A 24125-nucleotide genomic window follows, 5' to 3' on the forward strand; every position below is an offset into this window, starting at 1 on the left:
TGATCCATCGAGCAAAGGCCTGTAAATACTGAAAGTATAAGCCTGAAAACGCTGCAAATACAGAGAACAGAATTAAAAGTCTGGTAAAATCTACATCACACACATTATCATTTCATTACCTTCATTTATTATCTCGTGACTTCATTCAGCTGTGCACGAACAACTGTCAGAGCTCTATACAAATATATAAACTAAAATAAAATAACAGGAAGTAGAAACACTCAGCAGATCATTAGATAAAGAAGCAGAACTCATACGCTGAGTAAGTTTACTGAAATATCTGCAGAAATGTATTTTTTCTGGTTTTCCCTTAATGAGAGCGAGTATCCTGATATTAGTGAGGATTGGTGTGTAAGTAGTTTTTGTGTGAATAATGAATGTTACTCAGAATAAAGGTGATGATGGAGAGTAAGTTAAACACATTGGTCAGACGAGTAACTAACCCAGTGTTTCCCAATCGAGGTTCCGTCTGATGAGAGCAGGGGTGCGTGTAAAAATCCTTCAAACATTTTCTAAAATGATCAAATGTGTAGAAAACATTTAATATAGATGAGAAATATCTGATGTCTGAAATAATAACACAGACACAGAAATAATAAGACAGACACACTCACACACACAGACACACAACAACAATAATAATAAACTAGACCAGTACATTTCCTGAATAAAATGTGTGCTGCTTGCCATGGCAAAATTAGGATCAGGCGCCAATACCTTCGATAGCCGAAAGCGTAGAGTGCCAATACTTTTGACAGCCAGAAGAGTGGGGTGCCAATACTTTTGACAGTTGCCGGCGTAGGGTGCCAATACTTTTGAAAGCTGGACGCGATGGGCGTCAATTCTTTTGAGAGCTGGAGGCACAGGGCGCCAATACTTCTGAGAGCCGGCCGTGTAGTGCAGCTATACTTTTTAGAGCTGGCCGTGTAGGGCGGAAATACTTTGGAGAGCCAGCCATGCGGGGTGCCAATACTTTTGAGAGTCAGCCAGATAGGGTGCCAATACTTCTGAGAGCCGGACAGATTGGTTGCCAGTACTTTTTAGAGCCGGGCGTGTATGGAGACAATTCTTTTAGAGCTGGCGGTGTAGAGCGCCAATTCTTTCGCAACTCAATGCAAGTCTATGAGAAATTTTCCGACTTTGAGCTTCCTTACCGGGAATGCCGGGTACATGCCTTACCGGGTACATTTCCTGAAGAAAATGTGGATGGTGCTTGCCATGGCAAAACCGGAATGGGGCGCCAATACTTTCAAGAGCCGATGGCGAAGGGCGCCAATACTTTTGAGAGCCGGACAGATAGGGCGCAAGCACTGTTGGAGCCGGCCGTGTAGTGGCCCAATACCTTTTAGAGCTGACAATCAAGGGTGCCAGTACTTTTGAGAGTAGACCGTGCGGGGTGCCAATACTTTTGAGAGGCGGTCAGATAGGGTGCCATACTTCTGAGAGCTGAACAGATCGTGTGCCAATACATTTTAGAGCCAAATGTGTACGGAGGCAATTCTTTTAGAGCTTTCTGTTTAGAGGGCCAATACTTTCGAAACTCAATGCAATCTATGGGGAATTTTCTGACTTTGAGCTTCCGTAGCAGGAATTCCGGAATTCCATTCGCTTATAAAAGTCATAGCACACCTCTGCTCAATAAGCCGATCAATTTGACACCTCACCCTTCGACCTCCGACAAACGCGAGAGAAGTTACGCGCCAAAAAAAAGTGGAAGAAGAATAATTATTATTATAATAACTAGACTGGTACATTTCCTAAAGAAAATGTGAGTGGTGCTTGCACTGGCAAAATTTGGATCGGGCACGAATACTTTCGAGAGCCGGATGGATAGGTTGCTATAGGGTTTCAGCATGATGATAGCATGTTTTAGCACGTGTTAGCATCATGCTAGCATGTGTTAGCATGATGCTAACATGTTTTACCATCATGCTAGCATGTTTTAACATGTTTTAGCATCTAGTTAGCATGTTTTAGCATCCTGCTAGCATGTTTTAGCATGTTTTACCATCACGCTAGCATGTTTTAGCATCATGCTAGCTTGTTGTAGCATCATGCTAACATGTTTTAGCATCATGCTTGCACGTTTTAGCATCATGCTAGCATGCTTTAGCATCATGCTGACATGTTGCTAGCATGTGTTAGCACTATACTGGCCGTTTAGGGTGCTAATACTTTTAAAGCTGGACAAATAGGGTGCCAATATTTTCGAGAGCCGGACAGATAGGGCGCCAGCATTGTTAGAGCCGGCCGTGTAGTGTGCCAATACTTTTTAGAGCTGACTGTCAAGGGTGCCAGTACTTTTGAGAGCTAGCTGTGCGGGGTCCCAATACTTTGAGCGCCGGCCGGATAGGGTGCCAATACTTTTGAGAGCCGAACAGATCGTGTGCCAATACATTTTAGAGCCGAACGTGTACTTTCGAATACTTTCGAAACTCAATGCAAGTCTATTGGAAATTTTCCGAATTTGAGCTTCCGTAGCAGGAATTCCGGCATTCTGATCGCTTATAAAAGTCACAGCACACCTCTCCTCAATAAGCCGATCGATTCGACACCTCACCCGTTGATCTCCGACAAACGGTGCGGGACTAGTTACGCGCCGAAAAAAAGCGTGGAATAATAATAATAATAATAATAATAATAATAATAATAATAATAATAATAATAATAATAATAATAATAATAATAAGTATGCAAGAGAACAATAGTAGCGCTTTTCAAGCACCACTAATAAAACACTTACTGTTACGATAGACAGCCACCTCCTCTTTGAAGTATTCCTCAAAATAAAAATAAAACTTTAGCGGTGCTAAAATGAGAAGCCGCAGGTTCGTTTAAATTACACAGCGCAAACACTGGTACACAGCCGAGATCTTAGAGACTTCTGTGTAACTCACTCCACTTTTAAACATAGAGTCCACCTATTGCTGGGGGTATCGTAAAGCCATTAACACCCCCAGATACCAACTCATTATCATAAACATACTGATAGGATTACACCACAACCCCCGGTCATAAAATAAGTGTCTCCACACAAAGCTCTTGCTCAGGAAAAACACAAAGATCATAAATTAGACTACCTACAAACTGTTGGTCAGGAAAAACACAAAGATCATAAATTAGCACACTACTTCGAATGACAGTTTGACAGAAAGTACTGTCTACCGGTGAAACACGTGTATGGGCGGGGTTTAGAGAGTGAGAGAGAGAGAGAGAGAGAGAGAGAGAGAGAGAGAGAGGTGTGTCTGAAACATGTATGTATGGGCGGGGTTTAGAGAGAGAGAGAGAGAGAGAGAGAGAGAGAGAGAGGTGTGTCTGAAACATGTATGTATGGGCGGGGTTTAGAGAGAGAGAGAGAGAGAGAGAGAGAGAGAGAGAGAGAGAGGTGTGTCTGAAACATGTATGTATGGGCGGGGTTTAGAGAGAGAGAGAGAGAGAGAGAGAGAGAGAGAGAGAGGTGTGTCTGAAACATGTATGTATGGCTGGGGTTTAGAGAGAGAGAGAGAGAGAGGTGTGTCTGAAACATGTATGTATGGGCGGGGTTTAGAGAGAGAGCGAGAGAGAGAGGTGTGTCTGAAACATGTATGTATGGGCGGGGTTTAGAGAGAGAGAGAGAGAGAGAGGTGTGTCTGAAACATGTATGTATGGGAGGGGTTTAGTGAGAGAGAGAGAGAGATAGAGAGAGAGAGAGAGAGAGAGAGGTGTGTCTGAAACATGTATGTATGGGCGGGGTTTAGTGAGAGAGAGAGAGAGAGAGAGAGAGAGAGAGGTGTGTCTGAAACATGTATGTATGGGTGGGGTTTAGAGAGAGAGGAGAGAGAGAGGTGATGGGGTTTTTTGTCTTCTAGTTTAAACATTACGGCGATTCTTTTAGCCAGCACTTTAACATTTTTACCTCATAAGGATCTTTGTTTAGAAGTCATGTAATACGCGCGATTTTTTTTAAACAGCTCTTTTAACCATTTTTACCTCCTAAAGTTTTTATGAGTTTTTTTGGAAGCCTAGTAATACGGATTCTTTTTAAACAGCTCTTTTAATCATTTTTACATCCTAAAGGTTTGTGTTTAGAATGTATGTAATACAAACGATTATTTTAAACAGAATCTTTAAAAAAAAAAAAAAAAAAAAAAAAAAAAACGCTTTACCTCCTACACTTTTTATTCAAAGGTAAACCGGGCTCCTAAAAACGTAATCAACAATTGTTTTCATTTATTTCACAAACAAATATTCTACTCCTATATGTACACATTCAAACATCATGCTTTTCTAACAGTGTGTTTACACAAACGAAATAACGCCACACAGTAACACAAACACATCCCCATATTAACCATTGATACTCTTTTCAGACATGTTTCACCCCAGACCCCCACCCCACCCCACCCCCGTCATAAATTAGGCCACTTACAGAAATGTCGGCCTGAGAAGCACAAAGGGCTATAAATCAGCACACACTACCTTGATTGACAGTTTGACAGAAAGTGTATGTTACTCTTGTTGGAACAAAGTTACTGGTGTGACTCTAATTCTCTTTATTTTTAATGGTCTAGGAAAAGGGCAGTCTGTGCTCCGGCTCCCTATAGTGGCCTGTGTGAATCACTGCCTCTTGTCACATTTTTATAAAATATTATTATCTATTAATTTATTAATATCTGTGTGTGTGTGTGTGTGTGTGTGTGTGTGTGTGTGTGTAAGACTACACAGTGTCTTTGTGTGTTAACAAGAGCTCAGCTATTCTCTCTGAATAAAGAGGAACTTCGCTCTGTCATTCCTGAAGAAGGAGCAAGGGTGTACAGCCAAGTTGCCATACAGAAGGCACTGCTGGAGGTAAACACACACATTCGCACACACACAGACACATACACACTCACACACACACACACACACGCTAATGATGTGTATAAATGATGAGTGTCTTTTTCTCAGGATGTCAGAAAGGCAACAGAGCTGGAGGCAGTGATGGAGAAACAGAAGATGAAGGTGGATTTCACAGAGGAGAGTGGAACTCATACGCCTCGTACTCTAGCATACTACACCCCCCCCCCCCCCCCCCCCACCTACACCACATACTACACCACATACTACACCCCCCCCCCACCTACACCCCATACTACACCCCCCCCCCACCTACACCCCATGCTACCCCCCCCCCCCCCCCCCAAACACACATGTAGTTTATATATACACATTGATGTACATGGTATGGTGTAATAAAAAAAAACAACATAACATTTATTTAATGCCTTTATACACACACACACATGTCTGTCTGATATATTACAGACTATTCCTCACACACTTACACAAATCAACTGCCATTTTATGGTAAAGCTGTCTAAATGTAAAGATTCAATCTTTGACTGTACATTCATAAATTATAATAACTTGTGTGGCATTCTCTGTTATTTTAAATATCTGTGTGTGTGTGTGTGTGTGTGTGTGTGTGTGTGTGTGTGTCTGTGTTTCAACATCATTTTACAAAAACACTATTCAACGTTTCATCAAAAAGCCTGCATCTTTTGATCAAAGTTGCATGGTGCGAGACCATTCAGTGCTTTATAAGTTAATGAAAGTATTTTATAATCAGTGTGAGATTTCACTGGGAGCCAATGCAGTGTGGATAAGATCGGGGTGATGTGGGCGTATCTTCTGGTTCTAGTTAGGACTCTAGCAGCTGCATTCTGGACTAACTGGAGTTTGTTTATGCTCCTACTGGAACATCCAGACAGTAAGGCGTTACAGTAATCTAGTCTAGAGGTGATGAAAGCATGAACTAGTATTTCTGCATCATGTAGTGACATTAGACAACCCCAATACCGAAAAAGTTGGGACAGTATGGAAAATGCTTATAAAACAATGAGGAGTCATTTGTAAATGTACATTGACTTGTATTTAAACAAAAAACATAAAGACGAGGTATTTGAGGTTTTACCTAATCAACTGCAAAGTTTCTGGAAGATGAACATTCATTTTGAAATTGATGCATGCAACACGTTCCAAAAAAGTTGGGACAGGGGTCATTTAGGATTAATAGCGATGTGACGAGTTGAAAGAAGAAGGTGATGTGAAACAGGTGAGGTCTAATTATCGTCTAATCATATACATAAGGAGCCTTCAAAAAAGGCCGAGTCCTTCAAGAGTAAGGACGGGTCGAGGCTCGCCAATCTGCCAACAGATATGTCAGCAAATAATCCAGCACTTTGAGAAGAACATTCCCCAAAGACAAATCGGTAGGATTTTGGTCATTTCACCTTCTACACTGCACAATATAATTAAAAGATTCAAGGAATCCGGTCAAATCTCGGTGCGTAAAGGGCGAGGCATAAAACCACTTCTGAATGCGCGTGATCTCCGCTCCCTCAGACGTCACCGTCTTAAAAACCGTCATGAGTCTGTAATGAAGATCCTGACATGGGCTCGGATATATTTTGGTAAACCTTAGTCAGTCGACAGCATTCGCCGCTGCATCCACAGATGCAAGTTAAGGCTTTACTATGTAAAGCAGAGGCCATACATTGTCCCGAAGCTCCGACCACTTCTCTGGGCTCGGTCTTATCTAAGATGGACAGTAGCACATTGGAATCTTGTTTTGTGGTCTGATGAGTCGACATTTTAAATAGTTTTTGGAAAAACAACCGTCGTGTTCTCCGAGCCAAAGAGGAAAACGACCATCCAAGCTGTGATCAGAGTCAGGTCCAAAAGCCAGTGTCTGTCATGGTATGGGGGCGTGTCAGTGTCCATGGTATGGGGCGTGTCAGTGTCCATGGTATGGGGGCGTGTCAGTGTCCATGGTATGGGGGCATGTCAGTGTCCATGGTATGGGGCGTGTCAGTGTCCATGGTATGGGGTGTGTCAGTGTCCATGGTATGGGGGCGTGTCAGTGTCCATGGTATAGGGGCGTGTCAGTGTCCATGGTATGGGGCGTGTCAGTGTCCATGGTATGGGGCGTGTCAGTGTCCATGGTATGGGGGCGTGTCAGTGTCCATGGTATGGGGGCATGTCAGTGTCCATGGTATGGGGCGTGTCAGTGTCCATGGTATGGGGTGTGTCAGTGTCCATGGTATGGGGGCGTGTCAGTGTCCATGGTATAGGGGCGTGTCAGTGTCCATGGTATGGGGCGTGTCAGTGTCCATGGTATGGGGGCGTGTCAGTGTCCATGGTATGGGGGGGTGTCAGTGCCCATGGTATGGGGGCGTGTCAGTGTCCATGGTATGGGGCGTGTCAGTGTCCATGGTATAGGGGCGTGCCAGTGCCCGTGGTATGGGGGCGTGTCAGTGTCCATGGTATGGGTAACACACATCTGTGAGGGCATCATTAATGCAGAAAGATATGTACACATTTTGGAGCTACACATGCTGCCACCCAGAGCAGGACAACGCCAAACCACAAACGCATGGTTGTGTAAGAAGAGAGTGCTGGCGCTAGCATGACCTGCCTGCAGTCCTGACCTGCCTCCTGACGTGCCTCCTCCGTGTGGCGCATTATAAAGCTCAAAATAAGGCACTGAAGGCCTCGTACAGTAGCACAGCTAAAGAAATAAATAATGTATGAATGGGAGGAAATTCTCCTTGCTAACCTTAACCAACTGGTGTCTTCACTCAGCACCCAAACACTTAATAAGTGTTATTAAAAGAAAAGGTGATGTTACACAGCAGTAAACAGTCAACTGTCGCAACTTTTTTGGAGTATGATGCAGTCATTATATAGTCAATATTTCTGAGATGAAAGAAGGCTATCCTAGTAATATTATCTACATGAGCATCAAATGATAGGATGGAGTCAATAATCACTCCAAGGTCTTTAACTGCTGTACATGATGAAACAGAAAGTCCATCCAGAGTAACCATGTGATCAGAAAGAATACTTCTAGCTACACGTGGGCCTAATAAAAGTATTTCTGTTTTATCAGAATTAAGTAGACGGAAGTTAGTTAACATCCAACGTCTAATGTCCTTTACACAATCCTCAACTTTACTAAGCTTCTGTCTGTCCTCTGGCTTCGCTGAAACATACAACTGTGTATCATCAGCATAACAGTGGAAGCTAATTCCATGTTTACGAATAATTTGTCCTAGGGGTAGCATATATAAAGTAAAGAGCAGTGGGCCTAAAACAGAACCCTGCGGAACTCCAAAAGTAACCTCAGTACGCATGGAGAATTCACCATTTACATCTACGAACTGATAACGATCGGTCAGATAAGACCTGAGCCAGGAGAGGACTGTTCCCTTAATACCAACAACATTTTATAATCTATTGTTGGCTCAAATTTAGCCTATTACCCAAAAACATTTAAAACTCAACTTAGAAGCCAATACTCACATCTACCTCTGAGCCCAGTTGGAGATAGAAAAAATACACCAGCCGTGAGTGAGAAGAAGCAAGGGTCCAGCTTTATTGTTCCATTCCACCACACGAGATCCACACCGATGAGAATTCTCAAAAGTGATCCCCATACCCTGAGCTTAAGCTCCAGTATTTATACTGTATTTACACACTAAATAACCCATATGTTTCAAGAAGACTATGATCTCACTACCAATAGGGATAAAAAAGAGCTCATTTACCTTACTCTTATGTTCCAGAAAAGGGCTATTTCACTTACACATAGAATTGAAACCAGGGGTTTTAATTTACACATAAAAGCAGAACCCAGGCATTTCTAATAACCCAGAAAATAAAAACCCAGAGTTTCTAGTTACTCAGAGGATCAGAAACCAGAATTTTCAGTTACCTAGGGTGACAGAAACCAGACTTCTCAGTTACCTTAGGGCATCAGAAACCAGACTTTTCAGTTACCTTAGGGCATCAGAAACCAGCATTTTCATTTACCCAGAGAGTATGGCCATGGACAAGTCTAAACAACCTAGAGGGACCTTGGTCTTATCGTTATCTTGAGGGGGGGCAGCTTGATTCAGCCACCCTTATAAATGGCTCCTCATGGTTCTTTCTTAAAATTAAGGCCTTCCTTGCGAGACAAGAACCCTCACCATTTGAGTCATGAGTAAGTTTACATTTTCCTGTATTTCTAGTTTATAATTTATTTTCATATTTGCACTATATTTCTTATTTTATATATATTTATACTACTTGAAAAGCGGTTTACTGTACTTCCAACTTCTTAATATCATTACAGTTCTACTGTCCTGCATATCCTACTATTCTGTTTTTTTTTATAGAGTTTCTCTATTACTATAAGATATTATTAAAGTTATTCATGTGTGTGTATGAGAAAGAGAGGGTGTGTGTGTATGTTGTGTCTACTTGCCCGCCCTTGACTGTACGAGCGTGTGTGTGTGGGTGTGTGTGTATTAGCCCTCCTCAGCTCAGCTCGTATACCTCTTTTTGACTTTTTTGACTATTACTGCTCTTAAAGATCTTTAAAGTGCAATTCCAATTTGTCAATGTCCGCCTAATCCCGCTTCTATGTGTCTAGGTGCCCGTCTTTTCTTCTTCTCCCCTTTGCTGGATGCTAGGTCTCCCTTATGTTTATTTTATGACATTTTTTATCCACAACACTATCAAGTAGAATACTGTGATCTATAGTATCAAAAGCTGCACTCAACATTTCATGAATGTTGTTCCTATCTAAGTACGAGCATAACTGCTTTGCTACAACCTTTTCTAAGATCTTAGAGATGAAGGGGAGATTTGATATTGGTCTATAGCTGGACAGTTGAGACGGGTCAAGATCAGGTTTTTTAATCAAGGGTTTAATAACTGCTAATTTAAATGATTTAGGTACATAGCCAGTGCTTAGGGAAGAATTGATTATATTTAGAAGTGGTTCAATTACTCCTGGACAAATCTGTTTAAACAAACATGTAGGTACGGGATCTAGTATGCAAGTTGATGAATTGGCTGAAGAGATTAATGTAGCTAGTTCGGTCTCTCTAAGCAGAGCAAAACACTCTAAACATTGATCTGATATCGCTACATTGTCATGTAATTGGTTTGTTACAGTACTGTCCAGTTTTAATTTAATGGCCTGTATTTCACGTCTAATATTTTCAACCTTATCAATGAAAAATTTCATGAAATCTTCACTGCTATGTAATGATTGAGTGTTTCTCTCTATAGTGGTTTTATTCCTAGTTAATTTTGCTACTGTGTTGAAAAGGAATCTAGAATTATTTTTGTTGTCTCCTATTAAGGTGGAGAAATAGATTTTTCTAGCATCGCCAAGAGATTTCCTATATTTCAGTAGGCTCTCCTTCCATGCTGTTTGAAATATCACCAGTTTGGTTTGACGCCATTTAAGTTCTAATTGTCGAGTGGTCTGTTTTAAGGTTCGCGTTTGATCGTTATACGAGGGTGCTAGCTTTTTCTCTCTAATTATTTTCCTTTTGAGTGGAGCCACTCTATCTAGCATGTAGCGGAGTGTTGACTCCAAGCTTTCAGTCGCCTGATCGAGTTCTGTGTGATCTGACGGTGATCCAAATATAATTGATGTTTCTGCGAGGTTATTTATGAAGCTCGGTGCAGTAGCTGATGTGTAGGTACGTTTTATGCGGTGGCGAGGTGGAAATATTATGATCAATTCGTATTATGAACGAGATAAGATAATGATCTGAGACAACTTCAGACTGCAGAAAAATTATAATATTTTCTATATTTTATCCGTATGTTAGTATGAGGTCAAGAGTGCGACCACCATTATGAGTAGGCCCGATTACGTTCTGATTAATCCCTACTGAATCTAAAATGGACACAACCGCTAATCTTAGAGGGTCTTCCGGGTTATCAAAATGAATATATATTCATCAGGATGTGGAACAGTTCATTAAAAAAACACGTGGGTTTATGGGAGAAGGGGGTTTCACTGATCAGGAGGGATACCGTCTAAAAAAAATCCTTACAAAAGTCAATGTACTGTTAGACTATAATGATAGTGATAGTCAATTCTAGACATCATGTACGTAAATCTATTATTTTTCCTCTTATTTATGAGTGAAGTTCAAATCACTTCGTTGAATTTAAATGGAGCAAGGGAAAGAAATAAAAGATTTTTGTTATTTGAAACGGTGAAGCAAAAGAAAATTGATGTAATCTTTGCTCAGGAAACCCACACAGACGCCAGTAATGCTGCGGACTGGGCCAGGGAGTTTAAAGGGTTATCCGTTTTAAGTCATAAGACATCTACCAGTGGGGGAGTAGTTATTTTATTTTCCCATAATTTTATCCTCTGTTCTTATCAAGTTGATGAAATCATAAAGGGTCGACTGTTGGTTAGAGCTCAATATGAGAATAGGTGGGTCGTTTTTGTTTGTGTTTATGCCCCGACCACGGCCATTGAAAGAATGGTATTTTTACGAACCTTAGATGATGTCCTGAAGAATTGTGACTCTGATGATTTTTTTATTCTATGGGGGGATTTTAATTGTACAGAGCTGAGTATAGACAGGAGTCATGTAGAGCCCCATATGCCATCACGTAGAAGGCTAGTCGAGTTAATGAATTCCTGTGACCTTGTGGACATTTGGAGAAATTTTCACCACATGCAAAAGCAGTATACCTGGGTGCACTCCTACAATAATATGCTCTCTATGGCCAGATTGGATAAATTTGATGGTTTTAAACAGCAGTTAAGTGCTTTTAGAAGTCGTGTAATTATACCAGTAGGATTTACGGACCATTGTATGGTTCTGTCTACTGTGTATTTAAGTAAACTCAAGCAAAAGAGTGCGTGTTGGCATTTTAACACCAGTTTATTGCAAGACGGTCATTTTAGGGATGTGTTTAAATACTTTTGGAGTGATATTAGAACCACAAAGGGTTCTTTTAAATTAGTGCAGCAGTGATGGGATTTTGCCAAAACGCAAATTAAAGCTGTGTCAACAGTATACCTCGAATGTCATGAGAGACACAACTCCCCGTGTGAAATCCTTGGAGGACGAAATAATGGCGCTTCAAGAGTTAAAAATAAAAAACACAGGATGGCAGGTATGCATAGAAAATTTAAGAACAAAAAAGAATTTATTGACCAAATTGCTAGACGTTACCGCACAAGGAGCTCTGGTCAGGTCACAGTTTCAGACTGTGGAGCGTATGGATGCACCGTCGAAATTCTTTTTTAATTTGGAAAAAAAGAATGGTCAGAATAAGATAATACATGGCCTGTTTTCTGATGATGGGACACTTTTAGTGGACCATAGAGAAATTCGAAAGAGAGCAGTCGGTTTCTACAAGGAACTGTACAAGTGTGAAATCTCCGATGAACAGGCCCATGATAACGTCTTCTTGAAGGATCTCCCTCAGGTGTCAAAGGAAACACATGCAGACCTCGGAGGGGCGTTGACCCTAGAGGAACTGCTACGAGCCCTCCAGGGTATGGAGAGTGGCAAGGCACCAGGGATCAATGGTCTACCGGCTGACTTTTATAAGTCTTTTTGGCCTGACCTGGGTGCAGACCTACTGGAGGTACTGGGTGACAGTTTAGTCACGGGGCGGCTGCCACTCAGTTGTCGCAGAGCAGTATTGACTCTGTTGCCCAAAAAAGGAGATCTACACGACATAAAATCATGGAGACCTGTTTCAGTTCTCTGTGTGGAATACCGACTGCTCTCTAAGGTATTGGCAAACCGACTTAGTATAGTCATGGAAGAGGTGATCCATCCGGACCAGACCTACTGTGTGCCGGGTAGATTTATTCATGATAACATTTCGTTCATTAGGGAGGTCGTAGAGGTCGGAAGGATTTTTAATTTGGAATGTGGTTTGGTTTTAATTGACCAGGAAAAGGCTTTCGACAGGGTTGAGCATACCTACTTATGGAACGTTTTGTCTGCTTTTGGTTTTAATTCGGATTTTATCGATAAAATAAGAGTTCTGTACCGTGACAGTGAAAGCATACTGAAGATTAATGGTGACTTGTGTGCTCCTTTCAAAGTTCATAGGGGAATAAGACAAGGATGCCCGCTATCAGGCATGTTGTATTCCCTGGCAATTGAACCTCTTTTAGCAAACTGAGAACAGAACTGCAAGGTATAACAATTCCAAAGTGTGAGCGTGTTTTTAAACTATCAGCATATGCAGATGATGTGGCGATACTTGTTGGCAGCCAGAGGGATGTTGATACGATGCTGAAGATCACTGACGGTTTTAGAATTGTTTCTTCCGCCAAGGTAAACTGGGATAAAAGCGTGGCGTTTTTAATCGGGAGATGGTTAGGCGGTGTCCCAAGCCTTCCAGACCGCTTATTATGGTGTAGAGATGGTTTTAAGTATTTTGTTTTTAGGAGACGAAGGATTTATGGGGAAAAACTTCGAAGGGACTGTCGAGAAGGTAAAGGGTCGGTTGGAGAAGTGGAATTTTTTGGTTAAAAAAGTGTCCTTTAGGGGGCGTGTGCTTATAATTAACAACCTGGTAACATCATCCCTCTGGCATAGGCTTGCGTGCATCAATCCCCCAATACATGTTTTATCTAAAATCCAGTCAATTTTGGTTCATTTTTTTGGGGCAGTCTACACTGGGTTCCACAGAGTGTTTTGTTTCTCCCCAAGGATGAAGGGGGACATGGACTGGTGCACCTGCAGAGCAGGACTGCAGCCTTTCGGTTACAGTTTGTGCAAAGGCTGCTACATGGACCTGTAAATGCAAACTGGAAGGCTGTAGCATGTGCCATTTTACGGACACTTGAAGGGCTGGATTTACATAAACCTCTTTTCTGGATGGACCCGAAAAAGATGGACATCAGGAAACTTCCTGTTTTTTACCGTAATGTTTTTAAAGTGTGGGGACTTTTAACAGTGCAGACAGTACAATGCACAAGTTCTCTCTACTGGTTGCTGCAGGAGCCAATCTTAAATGGTTCCATTTTAGATGTATCTCAGAGAAAGCTGTTTCCTGCGCTTACGGAGGGGTTCTGCAGGGGTGGAGTCGTCACTCTGGGAGACCTACTGACCATAGCAGGACCGGGTTTTGGGAACGCGGTGGCAGTTGCTGGGCACATAAAGATGAGGTCAGTCCGTGTAGTCACGCAGTTCCTTGTAGAATGGAGGTCCCTGTTGACTGAAGAGGTCCCGAACATGCTGAAGGAATATTCCAGAAGGTTAAGTAGTCCCAATGACCAAGATCCTTTTCCGGATTTTAGTGTCTCGGCAAATGTACGGGAGTGTTCAAGTGTTTTTTTTTTAATCTGAAAAACTACGTTTTGTGGGTCCCAAGTTACCATCTGGGAAAGAACTGTACAAAATTTGTGTACTATCTCTAAATAAAAAGTTTCTGGACAAAAGAGTCGACACACCTTGGCGTTCTGTTCTACAAATAAAGGAACATGTAAAGCCACAATGGAGAGCCTTGTACAAGTCACCATTAGCAAAAAAGTGTGGGGATTTACAGTGGAGGATTTTACACGGTGCAGTGGCTGTTAATTCTTTTATCTGTGTTTTAAACCCTGATGTGAGTTACGAAGGTCCTTTCTGTGCCATGAGAGAATCTGTTTTTCACATGTTTATGCACTGTGTAAGATTGAAGCCTCTTTTTACTGTTTTACAGAGACTGCTTGGCCATTTTAATGAGAGTTTTACAATCGAAACTTTTATTTTTGGTTTTAAATACTCTAAAAAAAAGTGTCAGTTGATAAATTTTATCATAGAGCAGGCAAAGATGGCCATATATGTCAGCAGGAGAAACAAAATTGAGTCAAATTCAGGGGACAGTATTTTAGTGGTTTTTGTGATTCTGTTAAAATCTAGGATATTAATCGATTTTAAGTTTTACCAAGAGATGAAAGACTTTGTATCATTTGAGAATATACGGTGTCTGGAAGGGGCATTATGTGTGGTTGCAGAAGAAAAAGTGAGATTTCATCAACTTTTAGAAGACTGTGTACATACTGTTTGACACTTGTTTGCTTTTTTATATTCTTTACTCCCTGTGGGTTTTAAAGGCAACTGGAAGGAGAATTATTTTAATTATCTATCTATCTATCAATCTATCTATCAATCTATCAATCTATCTATCTATCTATCTATATATATATATATAAATCAATTTATATATATATGTATGTAAATTTATATATATGTTAAATATATATATATGTAAATTTATTTGACTTTTTTTCTTTTAGGGTCATTTGCAATGACTCTGAGGGACCGAAATAGGTCGATGTAGCTTTTAAAAGCTTGTAAATAAAAGGCCTTTGAAATTCAATTCTCTCTCTCTCTCTCTCTCTCTCTCTCTCTCTCTCTCTCTCTCTCTCTCTCTCTCTCTCTCTCTCTCTCTCTCTCTCTCTCTCTCTCTCTCTCTCTCTCTCTCTCTCTCTCTCTCTCTCTCTCTCTCTCTCTCTCTCTCTCTCTCTCTCTCTCTCTCTCTCTCGTGGGTAGCGGCGAGAGTACAGGTGGCTAGAGCACGTCTGAGTGTTTGTAGTGCTTTTTCAAATACTTTCTTTTCTGTTTTCTTATTTAGCTTTTTTTCTTCTAAAGTAAGAGCTTTAGTGAAGTTAACAGTGTGTGAGCCGACTATTGTCGGCAGAACTCGCTCCAAAATGGAGTTAAATGGAGATTTCTCTCGTCTGACCCTGAGACATGGGTGTAAATGTACGCCGGATGATTCTATACCAATTGAAGAAGTTCTCACCGCTTTCAGTAATCAGGTTGGTGGTTTAAACATCATATCAGCTTCTCGGATGAACAAAGCAGTGGTGGTTTTTCTTGCCGAAGTTGAAATGGTTGATGCACTAATTGAACAGGGGCTAATAATAAACAATGAGTATGTTCGTGTGTTTGCACTCTCCGGTGTCTCTAAGAAAATCGTGCTGTCTAACGTGCCTCCTTTTATTAAAAATGAAACTTTAAAAAGTGTGCTCGAGCGCTACGGAAAGTTAACAGCACCGATCAAAATGATTCCGTTGGGTTTAAAAAACCCGGACATTAAACACATCATGTCTTTCTGCCGTTTCACCTACATGATCCTAAACACACAACACGAGCCGCTCTCTCTCTCTGTTAAACTAACTCTGGAGAATAAAGATTACACCATCTTCATCAGCTCCGAACAGATGAGATGTTTCGTGTGTGGCGAACACGGCCATGTCAGACAGACATGTCCGAGCAGACAGGAGAGCACACAGGTAGAGACACCGGCAGACCCAGCGCGTGCCGGGCAGCCGAGCGTGTCTACAGCTCGTGCAGTGCCGGTGACGAGTCCTACCGAGCAACTCGAGGCAGAAACTCCCACTAACCAACCCGAGACAGATGTCACACCTAACACTGTCAACACTGCTGAAACCCCAATGGGCCACAGCACTGATCCAGCTCCACAATGTAACCCTAGCGTTTAACTGAAAAAAACTGTAAAAAAGCAAGAACCTCCTCCCCCACAACCTCGGTGTCTATCTCAGACAAATCCCACCGGGAGTGAAGTGCACTTACAGCCTTGGTCCCTGTGTCAGACCGACCTCACGGGGAGTGAGGAGCTCTCACAGCCTGTTCATCCAGAGGCTGATCCTAACGTTTCACTAGAGCTAGAGGAGGAAATGCAGGAAACTTGTTCTGAGATGGCTTTAGAAAGCTCACAGCGTGATGGCTCAGAAAACGAACTTGAAGATCCAGGGAGTAGCTCTGATGAGGACGTTGATTCCTCAGGGATGATAGCTAGACTACACAAAACTTTCAGTAGTTCTCAGCTGATTACCACATTACAGATAAATGCTTTTTTAGATCTGACAAAAGGGGTTAAGAAACTCAAAATTGAAACCTTCTTTCCCGATCTCTCACGTTTTTACTTGTCATGTCACGTAGTAATGCAAAATGCCACTCTTGAAGAACTTGACCAACAAAAACACTACCGTCTGAAAAAAATGATGCTAAAAGTGAAAAAGACGATACAACACAAGTTCAAAAAGAAGGGGCAATGTTAACTTAAATAAATAAAAAAACATGGCCTCTCTAAACATTGGCTCACTCAACATTAATGGATGCCGTAGTGGTGAGAAGCGTTTCAGTCTTTTTAATTTTCTGTTCCTAAAGAAGGCTAGAGGTTAGAAGGTAGAAGGTTAGAGCGAAGAATGCGCTTTGCAGGACACATTCTACGGATGTCTGACCACCGCCACGCAAAGATCGCGCTGCGCTGGACGCCGCCACGGGGGAAGAGAAGAGTAGGGCGGCCGCAGAATACATGGCGACGAACATTCATGGAAGATCTACGAGCGCTCGATGTCAAGTGGGAAGATGTGGAAATCGACGCTTCCGACCGAGCCCGCTGGCGAATGCTTGTTGCCCGATGTGCCCCGCTGCGCGGACGGAACTAACTACTACAAAGAAGGCTAACATAGTATTTCTACAAGAAACACATACAGAAAACAGTAATCAAATTCAGTGGTTAAGTGAGTGGAAAGGTCAGGTTTTTCACAGTCATGGCTCAAACATGAGCGCTGGGGTTGCTATATTGTTCTCTGCAGATATTCGAGAACAAGCAATAAACGCAGTAGAAATTATACCTGGAAGGATGCAGGGAGTAGATATTGATCTACACGAACTCTCGCTTTCCTTGATTAACGTCTATGCTCCCAACATTGGCACGGAACGCGGCAGTTTTTTTAATCTTTTGGATAAAGCCATCTCAGATATCCCTCAAGAAAGGATCATCGTTTTAGCTGGAGATTTCAACTGCACTTTGAATCAGAGTGTAGATCGGAATCATGGCGAACCTCATCCTCGCTCAGCAGAAGCACTTAGAACCATGGTACAAAACCATAATTTAGTAGATGTGTGGAGAGAAACTCTACCCATAGACAGGCAGTATACTTGGCTAAAATCAACTCCCGGAAAGATTCTTGCAGCAAGACTCGATAGACTTTATACTAAAAAATTCAACAGAGGCAGATTTTATAACTGTTATATTCATCCCACTCATCTTTCTGATCATCATTACATTTCTGTTGCTGTCACTACCACACTGAGCACTTCCCGTCAACATCACTGGCATTTTAACAACAGGTTATTACAGGATCATCACTTTATTCACGCCTTTACACTTTTCTGGAAGTCTTGGAGAGAGAGAACGGTTCAGTATACATCAGTAAACCAGTGGTGGGACATTGGCAAAGTTCAGGTCCAGATCTTCTGCCAACAATACACGGAAAATAGCACCAGAGAAATCAAGGAAAGGATCAACTTTCTTGAAAAGGATATACTGAAACTCAGCAGCTCAATAAGCAAAGAAGAAGAAACAAGAACAAAAGTAACGCTGGAGAAGAACAAAATTCTTCTGAAAAACTTGTATGAAGAGAGAGATCAAGGTGCCATGGTGCGGACTAAGTTTATACAATATAATAAAATGGACTCATCTACATCTTTCTTCTTCGCACTGGAGAAAAAAAACAGAGAAAAGAAGTCCATCAGCCACTTGAAACTGCCCAATGGGCAAGAAACCACCGACAAAGATGACATCACTTTACAAGCGTTATCTTTTTACGAGAAACTGTACAACAGCCAGCCATGTGATCCCGAAGCAATTGAAGAACTCCTGAGTGGACTACCACAGCTGAGTGAGTGTGAGAGGAATGAACTCGAGGAATCACTCTTGCTTGAAGAGCTCAGTACAGCTGCTCACCAGCTGTCAAACGGAAAGTCACCGGGGCTGGATGGATTGACCTCTGAATTTTATAAAACATTCTGGCCTTTGATTGGCCCAGACCTGCACTTTGTCATACTCAGATGTATGGAATCAAAAGTTTTACCCCTCAGCTGTAGGAGAGCTGTAATTACTCTGCTACCCAAAAAAGGAGACCTTGGTAGCTTAAAGAACTGGCATCCTGTGTCTCTCCTTGGGACAGACTATAAAATCTTTTGGAAGGTACTAACAAACCGCCTTAAAAGATTTTTGGCCACAATAGTACATGAAGACCAGTCATACTGCATCCCAGGTCGCTCACTCTTTAACAACCTTTTTCTGGTGCGAGACCTGTTACACCTCACAGAGCTATATAAGGCAGAGATGGGTCTAGTGTCACTAGAACAAGAGAAGGCTTTTGACAGAGTGGATCATGGCTATCTCTTTAAGACTCTAACAGCTTTTGGCATTGGTGGACGCTTCATCTCATGGATTAGGCTGCTGTACACTAATGTGTACAGCATGCTGAAAATAAATGGAACACTAACAAGAACGTTTTCCGTGCACAGAGGTGTTCGACAAGGCTGTAGCCTGTCCGGTCTGCAGTACACTCTCTCCATCGAGCCCCTGCTAAGACGCCTGCGAGAAAACCTGCAAGGGTTTTCAGTGTTAAGCCCTGATCTATCTGATGTGACCATAATCAAACTCACAGCATACGCTGATGATGTGACGGTGGTAATCAGATCTGAGGATGACATCGGTCATATGGTTTCTAGCCTCGATGTCTTTCAGAGAGCATTATCTGCACGCGTAAACTGGAACAAAACTGATGCCTTGCTCCTAGGCCAATGGCAGGAGGAGAATATACCTCACCTCCCACAGGACTGTTCATGGAGCAAGGAGGGAGTGAGAATACTTGGGATCTTCTTTGGCACAGATCGATATATGCAGAAGAACTGGGATGGATTGACCAGTAAGGTTACTGAAAAGCTAAATAGATGGAGATGGATTCAATCACAGCTGTCCTACAGGGGCAGAGTCCTAGTGATAAACAACTTGGCTGCCTCGATGCTATGGCACCGTCTGACAGTATTAGATCCACCTCAAGAACTCCTACACCAACTTCAGAAGTGCTTTGTGGACTTCGTCTGGAGCGGTCACCATTGGATACCATCCTGCGCACTGAGTTTACCGGTGTGTGAGGGCGAGCAGAGTCTGATCCATCTTCAGTCCAAGGTGAAGGCCCTGAGACTACAAACTGCTCAGAAGCTGTTGTACTGTCCAAGTACTGTGCCATGGGTCAGTTTTGGGCTTGCAGTACTGAGGTTTGCGGGAAGAATGGGACTCGACAGACAGATGTTCTTAATGTCTAATAGTGTCACAAAGGCCGTGCCTGTCAGTCACTATTATGGAACAGTTTTTAAAACCTGGTCTCAGCTTAGAACGCAATGGAAAGATCATTATGGTCTGAACGAACCACTCTTTTACAACACCTGGTTCCCTGAACAAACTGAGTCTAGAAGCGAGATTACTGCTTTCATCTCAGCAGGAGTAGCCAAGGTGGGAGATCTTATTGACCAGGATAAGCGAGAGTGGATACAAGTACACCAACTTTCCAAAGAGATTGGAGGCAGGTCAGAGAGGATTGTGGGGAATGTGGTAAGGACTTTGAAGGCTTTGTTCCCCACACCCCTACTGACGTTCATAAACAACTATATGACTGGAGATCCTGATCAAACGTCTTTTCCAGAGTTGTACATAACTCCCAGCGAAGCTCCAGACGACGATGGCACAGGCCAACTTCTCTCGTACACAAGACTTAGAAACGTCCGCTTTTCAATGATAGCAAAAGACCAATTGTACAACTTCTGCATAAAAAACGAACTTTCAAGAGAGCTCAAAGGACGGACAGACAGAAAGTGGAGAATACACATATCCACTCCTCCGTCTCAGTCCCCTATGTGGAGGCTGCTCTATAAGAGTCCCCTACCAAAGCGATCTGGAGACCTACAGTGGCGAGTTCTTCACTCTGTGATGCCGACCAATATCTTCCTGTTTAAGTGTAACCTCACGGACTCTCCCCTCTGCAGGTTCTGTGGACTACCAGACACTGTGTTCCACTGCTTCTGCGACTGCCACAGACTGGACCCTCTTTTGAATACACTGGACAGAATAATTAACGATCTCGGGTCACCCTTTTCTAAAGCAATGTTTATTTTAGGTTGTAAATATTCCCGTTCACGCAGAGAACGATGTACATCGATCAACTTTCTAGTTGGACAGGCAAAAGTAGCCATCTGGAAATCCTATAGACTAAAAGCGGAAGGAACTTCGAAATCAACACCGTGAACTTATTCAAAGCTCTAATAGAGTCACGGATTAAACTTGAACATGAATTCCATATAATGAATGACAATGTGGAAATGTTCGAAAAGACATGGTGCGCAAACATGGGTTTGTTTTCTATAACGGATGATGGTGAAATTGTTTTTCACTGGTGATTGTCTTTACTAATTTAACCATTCTTCACCTCCATGTTTAAATGCATAGATTCTCTTTCCTTTTTTCCTTTTGAATAAGTGATACTTTCTGTTTTCCCTAAACAATTGGTAAATAAAGTGAGTTTAAAAGTCAAAAGTCTCGCTCAGGATTGTGGGTAGTGGGAGGAGTCGAGAGTTTGCGGGACACTTTTGAGAGTTTGTTACTTTTAATCAATTTCTTCGTTCTTTTTTAAGATTCGTGGAAAAAAAGATTAATCTTAGACATAAAACTTTTTTGAGCGCCGACTTCGGTCGGAAAACTTTGACAAGTGGGGTGAAGGGGAGATTTCTCACGCTTGACTCTGAGACATGGATTTAAATGTACACCTGATGACTCCGTATCTGTGGAAGATGTGCTGGTTGCAGTCAGTGAACAGGTCGGTGGTCAAATATCCAGTCAGCTTGTAGGATGAATAAAGCTGTTGTTGTTTTTCTCGCTGAGGTTCAGATGGTAGATGACCTGGTTAAATGCGGACTCGCGATTAATGACACGACCTGATTCCACTCGGTCTGAAAAATCCGGATATCAAGCACGTTGTGTCGTTTCGGCGATTTACGAACATGATTCTGAATCAACAACAGGATCCGCTCAATCTGGCTGTAAAGCTGACTAATGAAGGCAAACATTACACAATCTTTATTAGTTCGGATCATATGCTGTGTTTTTTGTGCGGAGAACTAGGACATGTCAGACCGTCTAATCTTCAAACAACCGAGTGACATGCCAGACAAAATAACCATAATAATAATAATAATAATAATAATAATAATAATAATAATAATAAACTTCATTTTATAAAGCGCCTTTAAAGCAGCTTCTCAAAGCGCTGTACATAAAATCACAGTCCACAGAAAAATAAAACAAATAAAGGTTAATAAGAATAAAAATAACAACATTAATACTAATAAAAATAATTATTAAACAATCGAAAAAGACATCAGCAGTCGAATGCAAGTTTAAAAAAGTGTGTCTTGAGAAGAGCTTTAAAAATGCCAAAAGTCTGGGCTTCCCTGAGTTCAGGAGGAAGAGAGTTCCAAAGTGAAGGAGCATAGACAGAACCATCTCGTTCCATATGTTAAAATAGCACCTAAAGGGAATCCTGATGCAGGAGATGTAGAAAATCATGATTACAAAGAGGAGCGCGTAAGTCAGGCAAGTAGTGGAGAAACATTGACTCAGACAGTAAATGAACATGATAAACCATCAGAAAAAGAACAGACAGAAATAGAAAGTAATAAAGGAGATGGTGAAAGTGAAGCAGCTGTAGATATTTGTACTCAGATGTCCACCATGAGTTCAGAGTATGCTCACTCTGAGAATGACTCAGATGTTGATCTAGAGAGCATAGAGAGTTTTTCTGATATGGATGATGCTGAAGGAACAGAGTCTCTCAGCGCTAGACTGTACACATTAAAGCAAATTAATGACTTTCTAGATGAGACTAAAGGAGCTCGGAAACCACAAATTGAGACTTTTTTCCCTGATTTAAAGCGCTTTTTGGTGTCGTGTAAAATGGCGATGAATAAAGCAACTGATGAAGAGCTTAGCATTCAGAAGCTTTATCGCCTCAGGAAAATAATTACAAAGGTAAAAGTCATGATTAACCGTAAGGCGAAGAAGGTTTGAATATGTTGTAATGAAGAGAGGAGATAATGAGACCTGTGTTGCGATGTCATTCGTCATTTATTCAATAGTCAGCATCATGGCATCCTTAAACTTATGATCTTTGAACATTAATGGATGTCGTGGTGCTGAAAAATTATTCGCTTTGTTCGATTTTTTTAGTTGGAAAAAAGCAAGTGTAGTTTTTCTGCAAGAAACACACACACATATATGGACAATCAGGTGCAATGGCTCAGTGAGCCATGATTCAAACGTGAGTGCCGGAGTAGAAGTTCTTAATTCATCGGATTTACAAATTCAAGACAGTAGAGCTGAAGAAATTATTTATATTTTATATTTATATTATATAATTTACGCTTTGAGTTATCGCAATCTCTTATTAATATTTATGCTCCGAATGATGGGGCAGAAAGAGCTTCTTTTTTTTAAAAAGTAAAAGACGTTATTTCAAAAGTTTCGCAGAATAGAATAATAATTTTAGCTGGTGATTTTAATTGTACATTCGATTACACTATGGATCGGAATCATGTTGAACCTCATCCAAATTCGTCTGAGACTCTCAAAACCGTTGTTCAGTTTCATAGTCTTGTAGATGTATGGAGAGAAGCTTTCCCTGGCAGTAAACAATATACATGGGTGAAAATGAATTCTAATACAGTTTCCAGTGCACGACTCGATAGATTTTATGTTCAGATGAACGACAGAGGAAGATTTTCCAATAGTGATATTTCGCCAACACCATTTTCGGATCACCACTATATTGCAGTAACTATGACTATAACGCAGAGTAACACATATTATAAGATTTGGCTTTTAATAATAGATTATTGCAAGATAAAGTTTTCGTACAATTTGTTGCTCAGTTTTGGGGAGAGTGGAGAGAGAGAAAATCACAGTATAATACTTTAAGCCAGTGGTGGGATATTGGAAATGTACAGATCCGGCTCTTGTGCCAACAATACACAAGGAGTCACCTGACTGAACTAGGAAAAGGTTAAGTTTTTGGAACAGCAGATTCTGAAGCTAAGCAGCTCCATTAGTGATGGTGAAGAGATGGAAACTGCAAAAATGCTTGACGAGTACAACATGATTTTGAAAAATTTGTATGAAGAGATAAGTCGTAGTACATCCATACTGGGAAGATATCTTCAGTTAAACAGCATGGATTCTTCAACAACTTTCTTTTTTTCATTGGAAAAGAACATCAGAGAAAAAAGAATATAAATCATCTTAAATTGTTAAATGGGAAAGAAATAACAGAAAAGATTTTTTTTTTTTCGCAAACTCTATCTTTTTATGAAGAATTATATACTGCACAACCCTGTGACCTTGGAGCAATTAATCTGCTTTCAGATGGACTGCCGCATCTTGGACATGAAGATAAAGCAGAGCTGGAGAAACCT

The 24125-nt window shown here is 41.4% G+C and overlaps 1 protein-coding gene across 1 annotated transcript in view; it reads right to left on the minus strand.

Moving 5' to 3' along the window:
• Positions 1–24125, minus strand: part of LOC108262158 (histone H2AX) — a 361614-nt gene that overhangs the window by 316158 nt on the left and 21331 nt on the right. The gene's annotated exons all lie outside the window — the stretch shown is intronic.

This window comes from Ictalurus punctatus, unplaced genomic scaffold, assembly GCF_001660625.3.
Source record: "Ictalurus punctatus breed USDA103 unplaced genomic scaffold, Coco_2.0 Super-Scaffold_100060, whole genome shotgun sequence".
Lineage (NCBI taxonomy): Eukaryota > Metazoa > Chordata > Actinopteri > Siluriformes > Ictaluridae > Ictalurus > Ictalurus punctatus.